Below are 20,803 nucleotides of genomic sequence, written 5' to 3'. Positions count from 1 at the left end.
ATCAGGCTCGTCTGCTCGTGTCAGGAATTTCAACAAGAAGGAGAGGAGATTTCTGCCTCCCAACCAGCAGAAAGCCTCCTGCAGCAGAGATTGCTCCCAGGAGGCTCAGGCCCTTTCCCTTCATTGATCAGAGGGAAAAGTCACTCCCAGGCATTACCCACTAACTTTGGCCTTTGTTTTGAGCAGTATAAGATTCCAACTCCCTCCAGCTTATATTTTAACAAGGCTGATTTTCAGCTGGGAGATGCCTGGTGCTGCCTGGATGTTGTCCTGCTTCTCCCATTGCCCAGGCTGGGTTGAGTGTGACCATCTTCATGTAACACCAGCCAGTGTAACCACAGCAAATGGCAGAGCTCCCCTATTCTCAGTGCAGGGAAGGAGGACCATGAAAATGCTCTTTACAAGTTTCCTGTCCTAATCCAGCGAAAAATCGCTCTCATTGTTCACTGAAGTTATGGAATTGCAGGGGTTTGTACTTTCCTTTAAAGAGCTTGCAAGCCCTGCAGAGGCAGTGCCTGTGTTCTGTGTTTTAGCACCTGCAAAAACCACTCAGATCAGCAACTTGCCAGAGCTACAGAATACATAAACCTGGTATTTTTGCATCTGTTTAGTATGGGCTGTTAGTGGGAACCAGCTGAGTAGGTTCATGTCGTTTTTGCAGGAGAAAGCAGATGACACAAAATCCCTGTCCTTGTATTTTTAAGAGAAGGCCAAGAGAAGCCACTTCTCTCTCTTGCATAAAACATTCAACAGTGCCCAACTCATTATTTGGCACATTTTTTTTATAAGTTTCTAGAAGCAATGAGTGCCCCTGGGAAAAACTGCAGCCTACCAGCCCTGAGATGCTCATTTGGATTGAGCTGTCCCCTCCCACAGCTTCAGCTGCAGTGGGACCAAGCAACCCCTTCAGACTGGGGGTGCATTTAGAACTGCTTTCCTTCCTATCACCTGGTACTTCCCAGCACTCCCAAAAGCCTTGAAGATCTGGGAGCTGGGATGAAGCAGAAAAGATGAAATATTGAAATATTGAAGTATTGAGTTGTTAAATGTTGTCTGAACGTCTGGATCATGCCACTCGCAACCTCACTTGGAGTGAGAATATGATATTAAATTGTGAGAATACTGAATTAAATTGTCTCCTTTTTCTACTTGGGCACCACCTGCTGGCATGTAATTAAATTAGCATCATCAGCCAGATATTAAACTCTGCAGTCCCTGAGAGTATGCCAGGTTTTTTTCAGATTATTAAGCAAGGCAGAGAGGAGAGTTTTTTAATCACCTTTTTCACACCCCATACCAGCACTTAGTTACTGTAAATATAACTCCTTGTAAATCCCTCATCTTTAAGTCTGTGTTGGAGAGTTCTTATGGTGAATGTCTGCGGGCACAACTTGCTCTTGGCAGCAGGGATAGCCAGGGATGTGCATGGCACAGGCATAGCACATCTCAGCTCTCAGCACTTCTCAATCCACCTGCTGAGCACCCCTGGACCTGCCAAAAACACAGACAGGACCAACATGGGACTGGAAGGGCAATCAAAGAATGGCTTGGGCTGGAAAGAATCTTAAAGCCCATCTTGTTCCACCTCCTGCCATGGCAGGGACGTCTTCCACTATCCCAGGGTGCTCCAAGCCCTGTCCAACCTGGCCTGGGGCACTGCCAGGGATGGGGCAGCCACAGCTGCTCTGGGCACCCTGTGCCAGGGCCTTACATTCCTATAACCCCAAAATATGAAATCATGGGACTGAGAAATACCAGCACACCTTCCCCAGGCATCCCAGAGGGAGCCACAGGATGAGAATGTCCCAGGGAGCAGATCCCAGCATGGGAGAGCTGCAAAAGGAATACCAGGAGAAAGTGGTCATTCCTAGGAGCTCAGGTTTCTGGGAGTTTTAACTTCATGTCTGACACAGATTCCTCTTCCTTTGCAATGTTTTATGCAGGAACAGGAATAATCCTCATGCTCAGCAGTGAGAGCCCATTCAGGCCTGGCAGCATGGAGCTTATCTGCAGTCTTGAGCAGTGGTTTGCATCAGCTGCTGCTCTGCTCTTGGCAAAACATTCCCTGCAGCCAGGGCTGGTTTTGCACAGGTACAAGTGACTTCCTACCAGCTTCTTGCAGCTGCAAAATGGTGAGTCAGGGCAAAGGAGAGCACAGTCAGAGAGTGAACACAGGGACATATTCTCAACATGGGGATCAGCAACTCCTCCTCTTCAGGAAGTCATGCATGCTGCTGTCCTTGCAAGAAGGAACAGACAAGTTTTCTGGCTGGTGACTCTCCCCAGGAGTGCAAAAAAGGGAAAGGGCAGCCAACAGAGCCAGCTTCTTTTCCCTAGGCACCCAAAATCCTGTTGTGGTGCATTTATTGGTGGTGGGGGAAGAGATGACACGTAGTACCCAGTGCTCATCCTAAGATACTTCCTACTCAGCTTTTGGCTGAGAGCTTCACAGCTGGTTCCCAACATGCTGTTCTGTTTTTCCACATTGAGGGGAAAAAGGATAACCAGGACTTGGATCTGGAAGGCTGAGGGGAAATGAGAAGTGACATCCAAATTCCTCATTGCTTGCAAGATGTGTGTACACCACAGGAGGAAACAAGCCAAGAAGAAATCAAATTAAAAACTGCTTGTGAGAAATTATGCTGAGAGTGAAAAAGCTCCAAATTATCATTTTTGCTGCAATCTGCTGTTGAAGGCTTGTGGTCTCACAGGACCTTTGGAGCAATGGGACAGCAGTGTCAGGTGGCTCTGCAAAGGGTAGGGAAAGCCCTGTGAGACATATGGGAGCATTTATATATCCTCTGCCTTTAGCTGGCTGCAGAAATGTGTGATTTTTTATAGATGGGGAGGCTTTTGGGAACCTCAGCCTTGCTGCAGGGCAGATATTTGTCCATTTTCTTGGCCATGAGCTCAGGGAGACAAGAACAGCTCACTGAAGCCAACATGGGTGTGAAGCTCCCCTGGACTTAAGGAACAGGTTCCCATTGGGATGAGGCAATCTCAAAACTTTATCCCAGTGTAAAATCCAGCTTGCCTGAGCAGCCACCTCCCATTTCCTCCACATGGGATGCACATACAGAGCACAAGAACAATAATGCTGAGAGGAGAGTGCACGGCCAAGCACACCCCTGCCATGTTCCAGCCCCTTTAAGAGGCCCCTGGATGAAATGCAGCCCTTACCCCAAGCAGGAGAAGCCCCTGGGAGAACAAGAGTGGTGGAAAAGCAACTTTTGGGACCTGAGTTGCTGGTGTGGGATGTTCCTGGGGTAGCCATGGAGGGAAAGGCCATCCTGGACCTGACCTGAACTTTTCAATCCTGATACCCTGGCCAGCTTACTAAGGACACAGGGCTCTCAGCAGGGCTTTATTCATTAGCTCATTTACTCATTAACTCATTGGTAAAGAGCTTGAACAAAAGCCCTGCTTTCAGATAGCACCATGGTGCTTATAAGCCTCTGCAGAGGAGAGAGGCCCATGGCAGTGAAGTCTTCCAAATACAGAACTGTCCCTTGGGGGCTGCACAGGGATGTGACCTGCTCCCCAGGAAAAGCCCTCCTGGCACCAGGGGATGGGAGATGAAATCTAGTGAGAAGGATGAGAAAGGAGGGTAACCAGGAGACAGCAGAGTCACTCGTTTCCCTCTGCTGAAATGTCTGCTGGCATAGGGATCATTACAGAGCCACACATCTGGTAAGGAGACGTGCAGGTGAACATCATTGCCAGTTTAAAGATGGCAAAAGAAGGCTCAGTGCTGGCATCTACCACCACTGTATGTTACCTTTTCCAGCAGCATCTTTCTCAGGAGCCTTCTGAGAAGGCAGAGGACATGGTCCAAAGCCTCTAGATAAGAAATAAGGATGCCCAGTTTAAATTGAATTTCTGTTATTAAAGAATACAATTCACTCAGAAGGTAACTGCAAAAAAATTATCATTTCCTGGAGGATTTGTTGAGAGAAATAGCAGCTTAAGGCAACCAAAGTAGAAATGCTTCCTCCTTTATCAGGCAAGGGAACAGAAATCCAGGCATTTAAAGCAACTTCTGAGAAGGACCCTACAACATGTAGGATGTGTAGAGCTGCAGGTGGGATTCATACAGAAGGGACCTGAGGCTGATGACAGGATTTTCTGACAGTCATGCCTCTCTGCTTTTACTTGGCAGCCCTGTGCCTGCTTTGTGACATTCAGAGCTGTTTCAGGTCCTCACATGGGTGTACTTGGTAGAGCTGCAATTTCTCTGCTTCATTCTCCCAAGGGGGAGTGATGCAGCTCCTGGTGGCACCAGGCAGTGGCCCTTGGAGGGGAACAAAACCTCTGCCACCTGCAAGCCTGCCTTGCTTTGTCCATAATGACCAGCACAGGCAGGAGTTGAACATGCCTCCAAGGCAGCACACGAGAAATAAATAACCAGACAACAGTGAACAGGACTTTAAAAATGGTTTGTGAGCACTAAGACTTTCCCATATAGGCTCAGTCCAAAAACTTCTCATACAAATTTCAGTGAGGGTTTTACCCTAGTGAAAATACAGTGAAAGGCTCTTTTTTATATGTTTTTTAAAGTCTGTGCAATCAAAAAGCTCTTTGAAGCTCAGAAATTGTAGACGTTTTCTAAAAACATCTGCTTCTCCTTTTCTGCTGTACTTTTCCTCAATGCAAAATGAAACCAATCAAATTCTTGTTATGGAGGGGGAGGCAGGATGGTCCTGTGCTGACAGCCAGGGTTATGGGCTGGGACTGCCTCTACTGGGAGGGCTTGGTGGCACCTGCACAAAGCAGCAGTGCTGGGTTTCCTAAAGCCAGGCTCTGCTTCCCCTCTGTGATGTGTGGGATTTGAGCCAGCATGCTCAGGCAGCGTGGCTGCAGTTGCTTCTCCAGCTCCTTGCTGTTCCCAGCCATGGAGCTCAGCTCCCCAGCCTCTCCTGAAGGGCTGCATGGAGAATTCTTTCTGCATGGCTGATGCTGGAGGACACATTTGCCTGCTGCTTCCCAAAGCTCTGTCTCAGGGAGCTTTTCCTTTGGTTCAGCTCCATCTGTGATGGAAAGGAGAGCTTGATGGATGGCAGTGTGGCCACAGAGAGCCCAAGGAGCTGCCACACCATCCCCATGCCCCTAGCAAGGGAAGAACATGCTGGCTAGCCCACAGCCATCACATAGATCACTGTGAGTTTACTGTGTTCAAGCAAGCTGGAGAGAACAGCTGTGGATTTGTAATTTAAAAGCATTTTAATGGGAGGAAGCTCATTTTTCCTTGCAAAAGCAGAAGCTCAAGGAAATATTACAAACTGTGAGCATTACTTTCTGCTTCTTTCACAGCAGGTCTGAGCCATCTCATCTGGTGCATTAAGAAAAAATTATTTTAGATTTTCTAAAAAAAAAAAAATACAACTCAAACAAACCAGGAATGATGGTGCAGCTACCTTGCTGCTTCTCTCTGGAGATAATTGCTTAATAGGAATATCTCAGTGCGTCAAAGAAAAATATAATAACCAGGCCCTTTAGGTCTTCTCCCCAGCTGTTACCTACAAGGCCCCACAGCTGCTGCCAGTAATTTTTAGCACCCTGGCTCCTGATATGCCACAGTTCAAAAATATCATCTCCACAAGCAGCCTCATTGTGTAAGAAAACAGTCTATACTAAGCTGAAGTTGATTCCACACTGACAGCCAGGGTTGCAGGTTTGTGTTCCAGGAGAATCTGAGTTGATCCAGCCTCAGTGGCAGCCAGGGCTGGCACCCACCTGCAGGTGAGGGGCAGCTTTTGTGCAGGTACCTTTCTGCTGAAAGCCTAGCAAGCACAGGCAGCAGGGATCAAACATGCAAGGGGAGAGAGCTCAGGGTTCCTCAGGTGTGGTTTTTCCACCTGAACCCCTGGGCTGAGCAGCAGGTGAAGTGGAAGGAACAAGCATCCAGGACAAAAGCACATCTTCAAGAGGAAGCACATTTAAGCAGAGGATAAATTGGAATGATGTAATTCTGGAAAACCTGCTCAGAGGCAGTTCTAGGGCAGGTGAGGGGATCTCTCACTGTGGCCCTGTGTTCCCATAATTGCCCAGGGCAAAGCTGGTTTTTCAATCAGCATCAATCAGCCTTTCCTCAGGACCCATACCCCTGCACTGCATGTGACTCCTGGGCTGAGGACTATTAGAAGGGCAGGGGCAGCCACAATATCACTCCTTTGCTTCCTCAGCCCTTTTGTCTTTCTGATGTCCAGTCCCAGCTTTCAGTGATTCTGATTTTTTCAATGGCATCCCAATTTCTGCTCTTCTCAAGACAACTTCAAATAGCTCTTAATCAGATCTCCAACTGCTGCAGCTGCTGGCTGCAGACTCTGTGTTTCTCCAAGGGACTCATTCTCATCCTGCTGTGCCAGAGAGGGCACTAAAAGCAGAGCAGAGCTCCTGGTCCATCCCCTGGTGTGATCCTGGGCTCTGTGCTGAGGTTTTTCCTCACACTGGAAGTGGGAGCTGGAGACTCCTTACCCTGGATGTCTGATGAGAGGCAGCATTGATGTGCAGCATCTGCAGCCTAAAAACTATTTGGGAAAATTAAATGGTAGGAGGTGGGACATTCAGTGTAAAATTCTGTGCTCAGCTTAAGGCTGAAACTCAGTTTGTTCTCTATTAACTTACCTGATTTCTTCCCTCCCCATTACCCTGACAGGTCCATCAGAACAGTGCAGCTGAGTAGGTTTCTGTATGGAGACATGAGGAGGCAGGATTGGGCTTTCAAAATGGGTACAATTGATGCAGCAAGCAAGAAGTTTGGGGAAAAGAGACCTAGAAGTAAACCAGGAAGATTTTAGGATAAAGATTCAACCTCCTCAAACCACACAGACCCAGAAACACAAGGGAAATAATTTTTCACGTCAAAGAACTAGAATGATGTAAAGCAAACTGCAGCGAAGCGTGAGCTGCATCTAGCGGCCGAGGAGAACAGTGCTTGGTTTGGAGGAGCGGGCCAGCCTGGCAAGAGGAGTAACAGCCAGCCAGGAATGGAACAAATATTTCTGCCCTTGCTGCTCCCAACAGCAATCCTCCTGCCTGAGGAAAAGCAGCTCACACTGAACACAGCTCAGCATTCTGAGCTGCACCCGTGCTGGAGGTGCCACAGGTGCCTCCTGACCCAGGTTTGCAGCATCCCGCAGAGCCTGGAGGGGATCCCGGTGGGATCAGCTGTGATGAAACCAGGCTGGTGCTGCTGCACCACTCCAAACGGAGCAGCGTGGGCAGGAGATTCGAGCAGAAAGGCAGGAAATGCAGAGCAGGCAGTTTCATGCCTTAGTGAAGACACCCAAGAGCTGCCAGCGTAGGCTGAGCCAGTCCCTGCAGCTTCACATTCTGCTCAGGGCTGTGCAATCCCTCATGCACAGTATTAGGATCCTCTGCATCTCCTCCTCTGGATTTTGACAGTGTACTGATAACTCAATTTGAAAGCCAAGGTGTTTCCTTGACACAGGACTGCCTCTGAACGGAAGGCAGAGTACATCAACCCAGGGCACGATTCATTACCCTCAGCTCAGAATGTATAACATGTCAGGGATAAAGCTGTGAAGTTTTGATTTATACAGGCTAATCAAGCAGAAAGCTATTAACCGAGGGGCAATGGATTATTAAATAAAATGACAGGAGAAACACTGACAAAACACCTAGTTCTGACTCTTGGAACATATTGCTCTTCTTATCTGTCCAAAGTCTTAGCTGTGAAAGTTAAAACAATCTCTCCAGCTCAGATACAATTTTAAATACATTGAAGACTGGGTCCAGCATCTATTTAAGCATTTAGAGCGTGGCAAGTAATTTGAAACTCTGAATAATATCACTGAAGGGCTTTCTCAGAGTACTCAGTGAGTTCAAAGACCAAGACCTGGACACCACCTGCTGCAAAACTTTCAGTAAATTGCCCTTGACTGACAGCAGGGTCAGTTTTGGGGACACAGCCCGGAGGGATGTGGCACAGCACATGACAGAGTACAAGAACAATACCTATGGTCTTAAATACAATGCTCCTACTCGAGCAGGTTGCTAACGAAGCAGAGATGGGTTGATGTCCTACAGCATTTCTCAGGACAAATTTGACCATAAAGCAAAAAAATCTCCCACCATCCTGCTCTTGCTAATTCAGCCTATTTTCTCCTATGACCCTCCCCAGGTTTCCCTTTCCTTCTACCTGGGTCAGACTGTTTTTCTAACTCACTGCCAATAACCAGCTGACTTTGGAGATACTTTCTTCTCTCCTATCCCAGCCCCCTCTGAAAAAAGAAAAAGACACAACTTCTCTGTAATATTCTCCCATCTGCCTTTTTAAGGGATTGTCACTCCCAGGCATGTCAGTGATTGACTGATTCTCAGATGATTCAGGCTTCAGCTGAAGAAGGGAGGGATCACTGATCCATCAAATGTAAAGCTGAGCACAGTTACCCAAAGAGTGTTTACCAGGCTGGGCTACAGCAAGTTCTGCTCCAGGCCAAAAGGTTTCTCTGTTGAGAAGTGCTGCTGTATGGTGCTCTTGGAGCACTGCAATAGGATGGGCTGGAAAGAAATAGTTGCATTTTCACTTTATGTTTGCTCTCAAAGATCAAGGTACAGCAAAGTTCTGTAAAATCACTTCTAATCTTGCAGTGATTAGCCTTCAGGATGAAGGAGTGGTGCACTGATTTTTCCTCTTGCACAGTAAGTGGATCTTAAGCCTTTCCAAGTATTTTCCTTAGTTGAAAGAGTTCTAATGTTCTAATCTGCTGCTACCAACCAAGCCCACAATTTAAGTTCTGGCTTGTGTTTTGTTGTTCATATAAGACAATTCTGTTCCCTCATTTTCATGGATGTCTAAATACAAAGACAAACACAAAAACTGATCCTAGTGACTTTGGAGTCACCCTGAATGTTTGGTATCCCAGACTTTCTGCAAGGTGTTCAAGACTCTGAAAAAACCCATCTAGCACATTTTCCTGTGCCCAGGGAAGTAGTTTCCCCTTAGTATAGTGACTGGATTCTTGCTCCCTTTGTTTCACAGAGGGGTTCTGCTGTCACAGGTACATTAGTGCTCTGTCTCCCCTTTATATCTATTTTCTTAATCAGCCTGAGATCTCCTGTTGGTTTTAAGCTCTGAAATAATCTCCTGGCATGCCTAGCCTGAGTGGCTGTGTGGCTTCTGGGGACTTTGGGAACCACAGAAGGGGGGGTTTGTTTGTGTGTGTATTAATAAGGGCACTAACAGGTGGAAGGAGAGAGAAAGGACATGATGAACTCTACTGATATCACTCCCGTGCTGATAGAAACAGTCTGTGAATGGTCACTCAGCTTCTAGTTGGTGGGTATCTGTGGCAAGAGAGAATGTTGGTGACAAATGTCTCAAATAAGCTTTTCTCTTAAATCAATAAAACTACTTTCCTTTGAAAGGGATTCCTTGGCTGCTGCCACACAGTTCACATTGAGAGAGAAAAGAGCCATGGGTTTAGATGTCAACAATGTCATTTTAATGTTAGAGGGAAGGACTTGCCTCCATGTCAGTCCTGATCACATTGTTGGCAAGACCAGAGTGAGGTGTGCCATTGGTTGTGACTGTCTTTGCTGGGGAAAGTCTCTTCAGTGCTGGCTGATGAGAGAGTTTTGCTGCTCTCTGACACTGCTGCAGTCTTGGGCTGGCAATTGGCACCTTCAGGCCTGTGGGGAGACACTGAGATCTGCCCCAGTTTCCTGCCAAATGTCTGTCCCTGGCTCCAGTACAGGGGATTTTTACCTGTCCCTCGCTGCAGAGGGCTCTGCAACCCAGCAACTTTTGCTCTACCCCTTCATCTCCATAGCAGGAACTGTTTAGCTTTCATCCTGGAGTAACAAAATGTACTTTGGTCCAAATAATTAAGCAGTTTTAATTTTCAAATGGCTTTATCAGAGAAGGACCATTAGATGTTCTGGGGATTACACCTGGGGTATCTGAGCTGCAGACGTTTGAGATTTCTTCACAGTCCACTGGAGAGCATGTTTTAAATGTGCTGAAAATGAAAGGCTAGTGCTCTAAAAAGGGTTCAAGAGGATTGATATATTCAGCCTGAGGATGTCAAGACAACATTTTGTCAATAATTTGAAGAAAGAAGGTGCCATTATGGCTGCAGTATCAAAAGCAATGTAATGGCTCTTTTTTTGCAATCAGCAGGTTAAAGGCTTGTCTGGACTGCAGTGTTTCAGTGGAAGATGTGTATAATGAGCCTGGTGTGGTGCAGTCTGTCACAGCCCATTCAGTGTCTGCAGCGAAGCAGAGCTGCCTCAGCGGTCCCCAATGCAGTATTCTTCTGGCTCAAAATGCTGTTGCAGCACATTGAAACTGTAAGTGGGGGAATGAGAGGATTGTAAAGCATATTTAAGCACAGGTGTTTTCATAGGTGAAAGGGGGAACTTCTTGAAATTGTTTTGGAAAGTGAAATAAAAGTCAAAAGCTGGAAAAAGGCTTTATTAAAAAAAAAAAAAAAAGCATTTAGGGTTTCATGGCTTCCCATTCCCAGCCAGAACAGACTCCTCTTACTCCTCTTCCCCTTCAGGCAGTTTTGTAGGGGGTGCAATTCACTTGGTAGCTCTTTGGACTTGCTTTTCCAGGTTGGGCACAGCAGGCAAAGACTGTAGTTTAATTAGGCTGATATTGCTGAAGTCACCTGCCCCTTGCTGAAGGAGACTGGGCAGAAAACTGTGAGGCTGGGGTTCCAAGGAAGCTTTTGATGCAGGAAACCTATTTTAGAGGAAAGCTACCTCTTCTGGCATCCTGGAGAGGTTCTAAATATGCTCACTACACCCTACCCGGAAATGTGAAGTGTCCTCAAGTGTGGCTGGTCCAGCAGAGCTCTCATGATCCTCTCCCATGAAAGCTAAAGATGCTCCTAAGGCAGTAAGAGATGCCCTGTGTGGCACTGAGGCTCCACACTTCATCTGTGCCAGTTTTGCTGAATATCCCTGGTGTGCTACAAGAGCATCAATGTGATTTTCAATTTTATTGGATTTTTGAGAGAAAAGTATGGAAACCAAACACATCACTTAAGTCTTGTGAGAGCTATTACTAAATCAGCTCACGAATTTTTTCCCCAGGATTGTGTGCCTAGCTGAATTTTCTATTACAATTCAAGAGGAAAAGGAAGCTGGCATTGTGTGGCCTTCAGTCTCTCTTCTGTTTGTACGTGTGTCTAGGGAGATGAATTATTTATGATAATGTAATTATAGAAGTGAACAAACAAGCGTGTTGTGCGTTTTTCCCCCAGAGAAGCTGCAGTCTGTGACGGGGACACTAGATGGTAGTGTCAGCCCAGGAACAGTCCAGTGATGTCTGACAATGCTGTGACACTAAATCCTCGCTCTTTCTGTGAGGTTTGCTCCTTGCAACACGAAATTTGAGGAGAATAGTTGGGGTGATGTGGTAACATTATTCTGACCCAAACTTTTTGCAGTTAGAGTTGAAATCTGTAAACTATTTCAAACTGTTTTCCAGAAAATGAGATCATGATTCTGATAATATTTCAGTTAATCATTACTGCTCTACCTGAAAATCAGTGAAATCTCTATTTCTGGTGGTATGAGCACAAATTCTGATCAAAATGAAACCCAGGCCCTTGATATCTCAATCACTGACACCAGTGATGTTAAGGAAGATTCACAGACATGTTCCTGCTTGCTTTGTTCAGTTATATTTTAGTGTGAGGTTAATAAAAAGTGCACATGAGATGTGAAAATCACCATTTTTAATTATTAGATATCATAGATTGACTGAAAAAATTGTCTAATTTGGACTGGGAATAGAATACAAGGATAAATCAGGTATATGTTACTCCTACTGTGACCAATTTCAACAAATTGCAAACTAGTATTGATTTCTATACATAAACTATGAACAAAAAAGAATTACAAAACTTCTCAGCAGCCTAATTCAACCAAAATAGAATGGCATTTGGGATAGGGATGCTCTGCTGATGAAAATAAATAGCAATAAAATAGTTTCTCACTTGTAATTTTTATCTAATATCCCATCAGCTTTGTAATCCTTTGCAAGTGTCATCCAATGCAGTACCTCCAATGCAGAAATGTGCAGAATTAATAAAGAAGATGCCTGGATGTGGAATAACTCATCTTTCTGAAAGGTTTTGGTTTGATGGATGATATTCCATTGATGAAACCATAAAATCTATTAATTCAAAAAGTGAGTCTTATTCTTGAGTTCCAGCAAAAGAAGGCCCCAGATTCATACCATGAATTTATCTTTATCCCAACATGCATCTTCAGCTGTGAAACTGTGTGGTTGTGTCACAGCACTTCTAACAGGAATGGCTATGGAGCTGCAAACATGTGGATTAGAATAAAATCTGGTTTAATACTTTGCTTTAAACAACCTTTAAACACCTGAAGGAGAGGAAGGGAGTAGTGGGTGTGAATTGCCTGGCTGCACATAAAAGGAACACCGGGAGGGCTATGTATAGGGGTGACTGGATTGCTGTGAAATAAATGGGCATGGCAAAAAGCCAAAATATAACAAATATTCACCAGAATATTTGCTATAAACATCCAGAAGATATGGGTTTTTCTGGAGATCCTTTCTGTTCTGTTGTCCTGTTCCTCAAATGATACTGTCCCAGCATATGATAAAAATTAATATTTTTTAAGGAAAGTGGAAGGAGAAAGGGTTTCTCACTAACAGGTCAGTCATCACTTGGCACTGAACAATCTTCCTTTCCGATGATTTGTTTGCTCCCCTGGTTTAGATGGAATGGGTGGATGGGAGAGCCCACAGGGATGGACATTGTCAGAGCACTCCCTGTGTGATCCATCCATAAAAACACAACTTCCCAGTGCCGTCCCAGTGCCACTCCACCCCTGTGGAGCTGGTGTTGGGTCTCTGAATGCATCTGCTCAACTCTTCCACATTTTGATTGAAATTGGGAGTTCTGATCCCTCTTCCCTTGACAGGTCCTGTGTCTCTCTCAGGTTCAGCAGGAAGTAAAACCCAGCAGGATGTTCCTTGCCTTCTTGAAGAACTCTTCGAAGTGTTGGACTCTCTTTTTTCAAAGGAATTTTGAGCAATCTGTAACTCCTTCATTAACCTACTCTACTGACCTGAGAATTTCCTACTAGGCAAGTGCCACTGTAATTTTTAGGCTCAAAACAAGTTTGTTGTATTGGTTCTGCATAGATGTATGCCCTTGCCAAGGGTGGGAGGATGTTTCTTTCAGTCAGAAGAGGGTATTTCAAGTTCAACACAGACTTTGTCAGTGTGGAGCTCAAATTTTTATCTACTTGTGCCCAGTCGTAAGCAAGAGCAGCTCTATCTCTTCCATGAGAAATATTTCTATTTGACTGGTATCATAGTTTGAAAAGAAACTAAATTGAAAAGCAGGTGCTACATAAAAAGTTCAGGAAGACTTTCTGTATCTTCAGATCAAGATGAACTTAGATAAACTTAGATTATTAAAAACACAAGCAGCATTTATCTTCCTCTTTTGACTTTCAAATTAACCTAAACTCACATAACCAAATCTGATGGGAGTTTATTTTCAGCTGTAGAGTTCACCACAGACTTAAAAGACTAAACCCAGAATCAAAACTGTATATTGTGGACTGCTTCTGCTGCAAAAGCTTCCAGAGCAAAAGCCTACTTTGGTGAAAGGGGGTTGTAAACTAAGAGAACAGTTAGAAATGCAGAATTGGATGTTTCTCATTCAAATGCAATAAGGATTTGGATCCTTTCTCATTCCCTTTGAAATGCTATTTACCTACATCAGAGTTTAATAAGGTTAATATGTTAGATGCTCCCCCAGTGTAAATTCTATCAGTGGGAAGAATACTGCCTGAATAAAGTCCTCCAGCTCTATTCATTTGCTTTCAATGTGTCAAATTAATTTTGCCACATGGGTAATAAAAGCTGTGCTTCTGTGTATTTCTGTAAACATTGTACAATTTAGAAAGTGTTTATGATTTCTTTCAACAATGAAACTTAAACTGCGCGCAGTCCAATACTGGTGAGTAATTTCAGAAGTGACTGAGGCATGTAATTGAGTTTGTCAGTGTAATTGTATTTTGGAATAAATAGTGGTGTGTTTTTTTCAGTTGTTAGCGAGTCTCGTATTTAGTGTGCTGATTAATTCTATTAGAGGAGTTAATTAGACTGAGGAGGTGGGGGTAAGGATGGATACAAATCACTTTCAAGCTCTGCATTTAACTCAGAGGTGATTATTCTGTGCACAGAGAAATGCCTCCTCTCCCTGTTCTGGACTCACGTGTGTGATTAGAGCTCATCAGTGCAGCCCCATGCCTGTGACAAGGACAGACAATGAGTGTGGATGCAATTCTCTCTCCTTTCAAGTATGAACTTCCAAATTAAGGCACTGCAGGTTACAGGGATGACCAGACTTAAAAATAATAATTTCCTGTGCATACTCTGGAATAATAAAATAATTACAGTAACTGTATTTCTGGCACAGCCTCCTCATATTGTTTCCTGTAAAGAATAAAAGGCAATAAGAAATAAACAGGCTTCACTTAAAGGCACTCTCTGGCTTTGCAGGGTTCAGAAGAGCTTGGGCTCCAGTCTTGACATGGGAGTTTCAGAAAGGGAGGATGGAGAATTAAAACAGCCTCCTCCAAAGTCAAAATATGCAAAATAAATATACACACAATAGATTTTTAAGCAGCAGTTGGTGTGTAATTTTTTAATTACCTGGAATATTTCCAATCAAACACAAGATACTGTCACAAGAGCATTAAAATAGGCCTTGAGGCATCAACTGAGCTGCAGAAAAAGTCAAGGCCCTTTATAAACCAAATGTACATGTTGGAAAATGGTGTAATTTTCTAGAAAACAATCTGTCTCAATAGGCATGAAGGAAGGACACTGTCAAACGAAACAGTGGTCAGGAGCACACAAAAGCCAGCATTTGGCACATTTGCAAGGAATTGTGATGCTGTGTCAGGGAGCTGTTCCCAGGCTGCCTGGTCAGGCCATTACAGCACTGTCAGTAAAATCACCTCTTATCTCCCAACTCCTTCCACGCAGATAAAGCAGCTGTGGTCAGGGCATATTTTAGTAAGATTCAGAGTGGTAACATCTGGCAAATTCACATGTCACGCACTGCTCCTTGCCCACGTACAGAGCCCCTGTTCCCAGAGCTTTTTGTTTCCCTTAGATAAAATGGCTTTTCTGCAGCAGAACCTGAGCCAGAGGTTATCAGCTGGGAATGGCAACGCCTCTCACAATGGCACCGCAGGCAGGGACCATCAGGGACTTTCAGCAATGGGAAACCTCACATGGGAAGCCAGCTCTGATAATCCTGCTGAGAGGAGAAGAGCTGGTGAGTTTCTCTCTACAAAACAGAAGGAAAAGGAAAAGGGCCCTGGAAAGTCACAGGAAGGTAAATAAAAACTTCTTGTCAGCAGGCTCCTTCCGCTGGTCCTGGGAAGGACATCTCGGCTGCCTCTCACCAAAGGGCTGTGCTCCACAACGTCAAAGAAAACAAGGAAGGGGGTCAGGATCTCTTTGAGATCTCAGCTTGCTGGAGACACTGGAAAGTCTTCTGGACAGAGTTAGAGTAGCTGTAAAGGCCACTCACCTGTACCAATAAAGCTGTTTAGTTTGGGTTTGATGGTGTGTATGGACAGCCTGACAGATGCAGCTGGGTGTGGACAGAGACCCACTCCCTGATCTTCTGGAGCTGCTGTTTCACACCTCTCCAGGGGCTTTGCTTTGGGTCTGACTTGCAGTTAACAGGAAAGGGAAAGGGAAAACTGAAGTTAGACAACCTTCCTCCCCATTGCTGACCTCCTCTTTAGGAGCTGTCATCCCCATCCAGCCCACTCCTGTCCCCAGCTCTTTAGAAGGGAATATGGAGCAGGATTTCATGTGGTCTTACAAGAGAGCAGTGTGGAGTGATGGCAAAAAGGGATGTGCAGGAGTTCTGGGACAGTCAATGTGCCCCAACAGCTATGGGAGCCTGTGCTCCCTCCAGCCCTCTGCTCCCTGTCCCTACCCTGTCACCCATGTCCTTTGGTTTCTTTGTCCTTCTCTGAGTAGCCTAAGAAGATTGAGAAACTCTTTTTTTTTAATTAGATTATATTAAAAAGGAATTATATCAAGTACAGAGTGCCAATCACACAGCTCATTTTTCTTAAAGCAAGCTGTATTATTTTTACAGTTTATGTTAAAAAGATAACTGTAGTTTGCATGCCAATGTTCAGCTGTTCAAATAAACCCCTTAGCTCCTTTCTTTAGTGACATCTCCCAACAGGGGGATTGTTTCAGCCATGATGGCTGCTCTATATGTCCACTCCAAGCACTTTCCATCCACTCCCTGGGATATGGAGATAGGATTTAGCTGATAAAAACTCCAAGCTAACAGCTGTCAAAGAACTAATTTTTAAAAAATACTGCTCCATGTCTGTCCAGAAATAATTGCAGTTTGTTTCAGCCAGAAGGCTGATGGAGTTGAGCAGTGGAGGTGAGGGTCACCCTTGAGCTGAAGCCACAAACCTCTCCCAGGAGTCAGGGCCACCATCTCTGCAAAGCACTGCTGGGCCACAACATTGCCATGGAGGACTCATCCAAACCCATGGAACAGGGAGGAAAAAGTAAAGAAAATCCTCTTCTGCTTGAGTCTTTTCTTACAAAAGTCCATCCAAATAGCCCAGGGGTCATGCTGAGCTTGCACCAGGACGGCCTTGATCTTGTACTGGTCCATACTGGTTGGGAGGGGAGGGAAAGCAGGTCCAGCACTAATGTTGCATCCACACTTCTCCTAGGAGGGATAACCCACCTCATGTTTCACTAACTGCAGCAACAACCTTTGGAAGAGACCAGGCCTGTTAATACTCTTTTTTTTCCTAAATCACCAGAATGACTGAAGCAAAGCAGTGGCTGAAGGAACCATGTTTCCTGGTTCCACCCACTCTATGGGACTATCAGGGAGGCTCCTCTGGGGTAATTTGGAAATGCACAATTATTTGGGCAGCTTAGAGCCATTCTGTTGTAAACTTTTTCCTTAGCTCTGCTTCCAGACTCAACTAAGTCATTGCATTGGCCCACAAAATGAGTTGAGAACAGATGTGAGTAATTCCTGTGTCAGGGGGTTGGATTATAACCACAACTACAGGCATAATTAAGATTTTCCTTCATTTCTCTTATGAGCTAAAATGGAAATATTAGATTAACTCAGCTGTGCTGTAAGACTAACTGCAGAGGGTCTGAAAGACATGTTCATGTGTAAAGGTCACTGCATTGCCACTGGATCATTATTTTACTTACTGTACCCAGTAGTTAAAATGTGTGTTTTCTGTCTTTTCCCAGGCCTTTCATCTTCAATTGTCCAGGCAGCCAATAAGGCATAATAAATGAGGAGCATCCAAAAGCTGTACATCTTAAGGCTTTCTATCATTATGCAAAATCTATATCATCATTAATCACTTTTTTTCTCAATGAATTAGGGGACTCGTGTTTCTGCTGCTAAGTACTCAAAAGAGTTATTAAATTTATGGCTGTCTGGTTCCCCCATCTGTTTCCATAAAAATTTACTGCAATTATTATTTCAGCAGAATTTCTAAACCCCGCCAGACTTAAGAATAGGGAATACTACTGTAAGCATGAGGGGGAGCTAATGGCATATGAGTGGCAAAAATCACCTAAAATCCAGATTAAACCAGATTTGCCTGTATTTTGCATGAGGGTTAAGGCAAGAAAATGAAGACTGACAAAATTAGGAGAGCTGGAAAAAATCCTGCCCATCCAGGTCCACAGATGTCCACTGCTGGCTAAGTATTAGGAAAATATTTAGTTAATTTTAATTTTTCTGAAGGAGGCAGATCCAGAATCATGTGGGCAGAGGTTTGCAGCAAAGCTGCTGAGCATACAGAGAGGCCGTGGGGCACTGGGGTGACAGCTGGAGGCAAGTACCAGTCCTGGAAGGAATTACTGGGAACAGGACTCTGCTTCCTCATGCCAGGTGTCAGGGGGCCTCTGACAGGATTTTACTACACCAAAGCTGTGGCCAGGAGCATTACTGCCCTATCCCTGGCAGAAATAAGCTGCAGAATATAAACCTGTGCTGCTGCAAGAGTCTGGAAGGAACCCTCACCTTAGAGTGTGCACACCAGGTGTTGAAGGAGGCTGGTGACAAGGCTGACTCCTGAAGAAGGACTGGGGTCACACCTTTCTGGTGCCTGGAGCCACGCTGCTCTCCTGCACAGGAAGAACGCTTTGCTCTGCATGAATTTCATGTCTGTGGGTGTTTGTAATAAAATGGGACAAACAACATTTTTATGGTCAAAGGGCTGTGTTTTATTCCTCACTGCCACGATATGCTGTGGTGCATCACAGCCTCTTGGGTGCTGTATATGGTCATACCACTGAAGTCCCCCTTCAGATGGCATTCCTGGCCCCATTATGCACCTGCTTATTATCCAGTTAGGGGGATCCCTGAGTCTTTATTTTGACTGTATTTATGCCAGGATAAATTTTTTCAGCTGATAAATTTCCATCTGCTTTTATGAACAGTGGGATGGGCTTTTCCTTCTCAGGAAGGAAAAGTTGTTGGGTGTTGCCCAAGCTAAAGCAAAAACGATGATCCAAGAAGGATTGACTGACTGGAAGGGGTTGGCTCTGGTGTGCCTGGATTGCCCAGAAGAAAGATAATGAAGAGAATGAGAAGAGCAATTGCTTCAATAAATAAACTGGAACATGTGTGAGACCAATACCACTGGGGGCTGATATATGCCAATAAGTCTGTTTTTAACATCTGCTCTTCAGCAGCCTTAATATGTTATGACCAGATCAATAAATCTGCTGCTGCTGCTGTCAGATATCCAACAGCAGCCAGAGAGTGGGGAGGAAATACACATAAAGAATATAACATGTTTACATATTCACAGGTCCACACATACAGGCATTTCTGTGCAGGTGCATTGTTGTACTAGTGGAAGGATTAATGTGAAATCAATGCAAAATGGTGCTTTAGTAGCCCTGATAAAGAGAAGCCATGAGTGGCTGATACTCACTGCCTGCAATCTCTTGTTCTGCAGAACATAAGCTGAGGGTTGCTGTGTTGCTGTCAGCTCATATCCCACCCAGTGCACCCAGAGATGCAGTATGCTCCTTACCCTACCACAATTAAAAGGCTCTTTATCTTTACCAAGAGATAAAAAAGGTGCTGGAAAGGCTGAGGGAAGCAGGTGAGGTGGAGTAGGCATAATGGCAATTTTAAAAAGCATTCTTACCAACCTGCAGTCATGGGCAAGGAAGGGCAGAGAAAGAAGAGCAGGGGACAAAACAGAAGATGAAAGGAGGGGCTAAGCAAAAAAAATTTGGCTAGCAAGCTGCTGTGATGCTGGCAGAGCCTACACTTGCAGCAGGATGAACACAAGTGTTTGTTGTCTCCTCTGCTTCAGGGTATTGCCCCTGCAGTGCCTGGGACAAACCACAAACCCCATGTGGCTGCTCCTCAGCCTCCCCAGCTTGCCCTCCAGCCCCTGAGCTCCAGCCACAGCTGGACTCAGGCCTGGGAGAAGCTGAAAATAGGGCTGACCACGAACATCTGCAGTTCAGGTGCAGCCAGGCACTACCTGTGCAAGGTTCTGCTGGGCCCATCTTCTTCCCTCACAGCAGAGCGATGCTGGAGAGCACCCACAGCATTTTCTTGCAGGGAAGAAAGGATGCGAGAAACCAGATCTCCTTCTTCACTCAATTTACTTCTCAAGCCCGGGGGGAGTCCACTGAAGGACTTGGCACAAAGATTGATGTCTGGCCTATGGCATTAAGCAGAACTTGTTCATTTAAGACAGGACAGTGTTTTGGAAGAATAGAAGGTTGTGACCTCTCTGATGCAGCAGCAGTTCTCCTGACAGAAGGTGATAAATAAAGGAGTCAGTGCCACAGAGTGTGTCTGAAAGCTTTGCAATGTGAAGAATGCTTGCTGTGACCCCAAGAACCTTTACATCAAGAAACCTCCTGGGCACATGGGGGTAAAAAGGTCTTGTTTTAAGTGCTGCCATGGCTGGGTTCTGGGGGATAGCAGTGAGTCCAAAAGCCCGCTTCATTTAGTGCAGATGTCTGATTTTTTCCCTTAATATGGCTCCAATGTGCTTTATTTAATGACAGACATGGACCTGGAAAGTGAGGAACTTTCAGCTTTTGAGTTTATTTAGCCACTCAACAGAAAACCATCTGGAAATGGTAGACTTAAGATTATTTTTGTTTCTGTGTAAATAGCAGGGTTCTTTCAGAAAGCCAGGTGTTCTGATGGGTGTTACTGTAATAACTGCTCACAGTGCAATCATCCCTATATTACAGCTGGAATATGGAACTGTGGCTGCTTCTTCCAGAAACCAGGAACAAAGATTTTGTAGAGTCACAGAATAGTTTGGGTTGGAAGAGACTTTAAATATCTAGTTCTAACCCCTGTGCCATGGGAGTTTTCAGGGATTAATTCCTAGGACTGCAAACTGGCCTGCCTTAGACTTCAGGTGGTCAGACATCCATACTGGGGACAGGTGCCAAAGGACACCACTTGTTTATCAATCCTGGTATGAAACAAGCAAGTGTTTCTTAATAAGCACAATACAGCCCAAACTCAAGTAGTGATAACTCACCAGACTACCATAAAAATTGTGAGTTAGAGACAGAAAACTAAGGAGCTGCCTTAAAAACCCAAGGAGGCTGAGAAATGCAACAAGCTTGTGTTCTTTATAGTTTTGCCTGTAGAGCTTTGAGCTTTTCACTCAAAATTAAAATGAAGATCAAATAAGATGAAGGCTGCTCTACCATCACCTGTCTCTGGGGACTGAGGCAGCTCAGAAAAGAAAT

At 44.9% G+C, this 20,803-nt stretch overlaps 2 long non-coding RNA genes across 2 annotated transcripts; one reads left to right on the top strand and one right to left on the bottom strand.

The window, feature by feature from the left end:
- Positions 1 to 2,456: 2,456 nt before the first annotated feature.
- On the bottom strand, positions 2,457 to 8,281 carry LOC146766238 (uncharacterized). Its single transcript, XR_014958112.1, has 3 exons — positions 8,162 to 8,281; positions 6,625 to 6,771; positions 2,457 to 6,527 (listed from the first exon to the last, which is right to left on the bottom strand). It is a non-coding gene; the product is annotated as an uncharacterized LOC146766238 (long non-coding RNA).
- On the top strand, positions 6,430 to 19,437 carry LOC146766237 (uncharacterized). Its single transcript, XR_014958111.1, has 4 exons — positions 6,430 to 6,547; positions 6,656 to 8,664; positions 10,142 to 10,314; positions 12,931 to 19,437. It is a non-coding gene; the product is annotated as an uncharacterized LOC146766237 (long non-coding RNA).
- Positions 19,438 to 20,803: the final 1,366 nt, after the last annotated feature.

Source organism: Lonchura striata, chromosome 12 (assembly GCF_050655825.1).
Source record: "Lonchura striata isolate lonStrDom1 chromosome 12, ASM5065582v1, whole genome shotgun sequence".
NCBI classification, from domain to species: Eukaryota; Metazoa; Chordata; class Aves; order Passeriformes; family Estrildidae; genus Lonchura; species Lonchura striata.
This window is presented reverse-complemented; position numbering and strand designations above follow the sequence as displayed.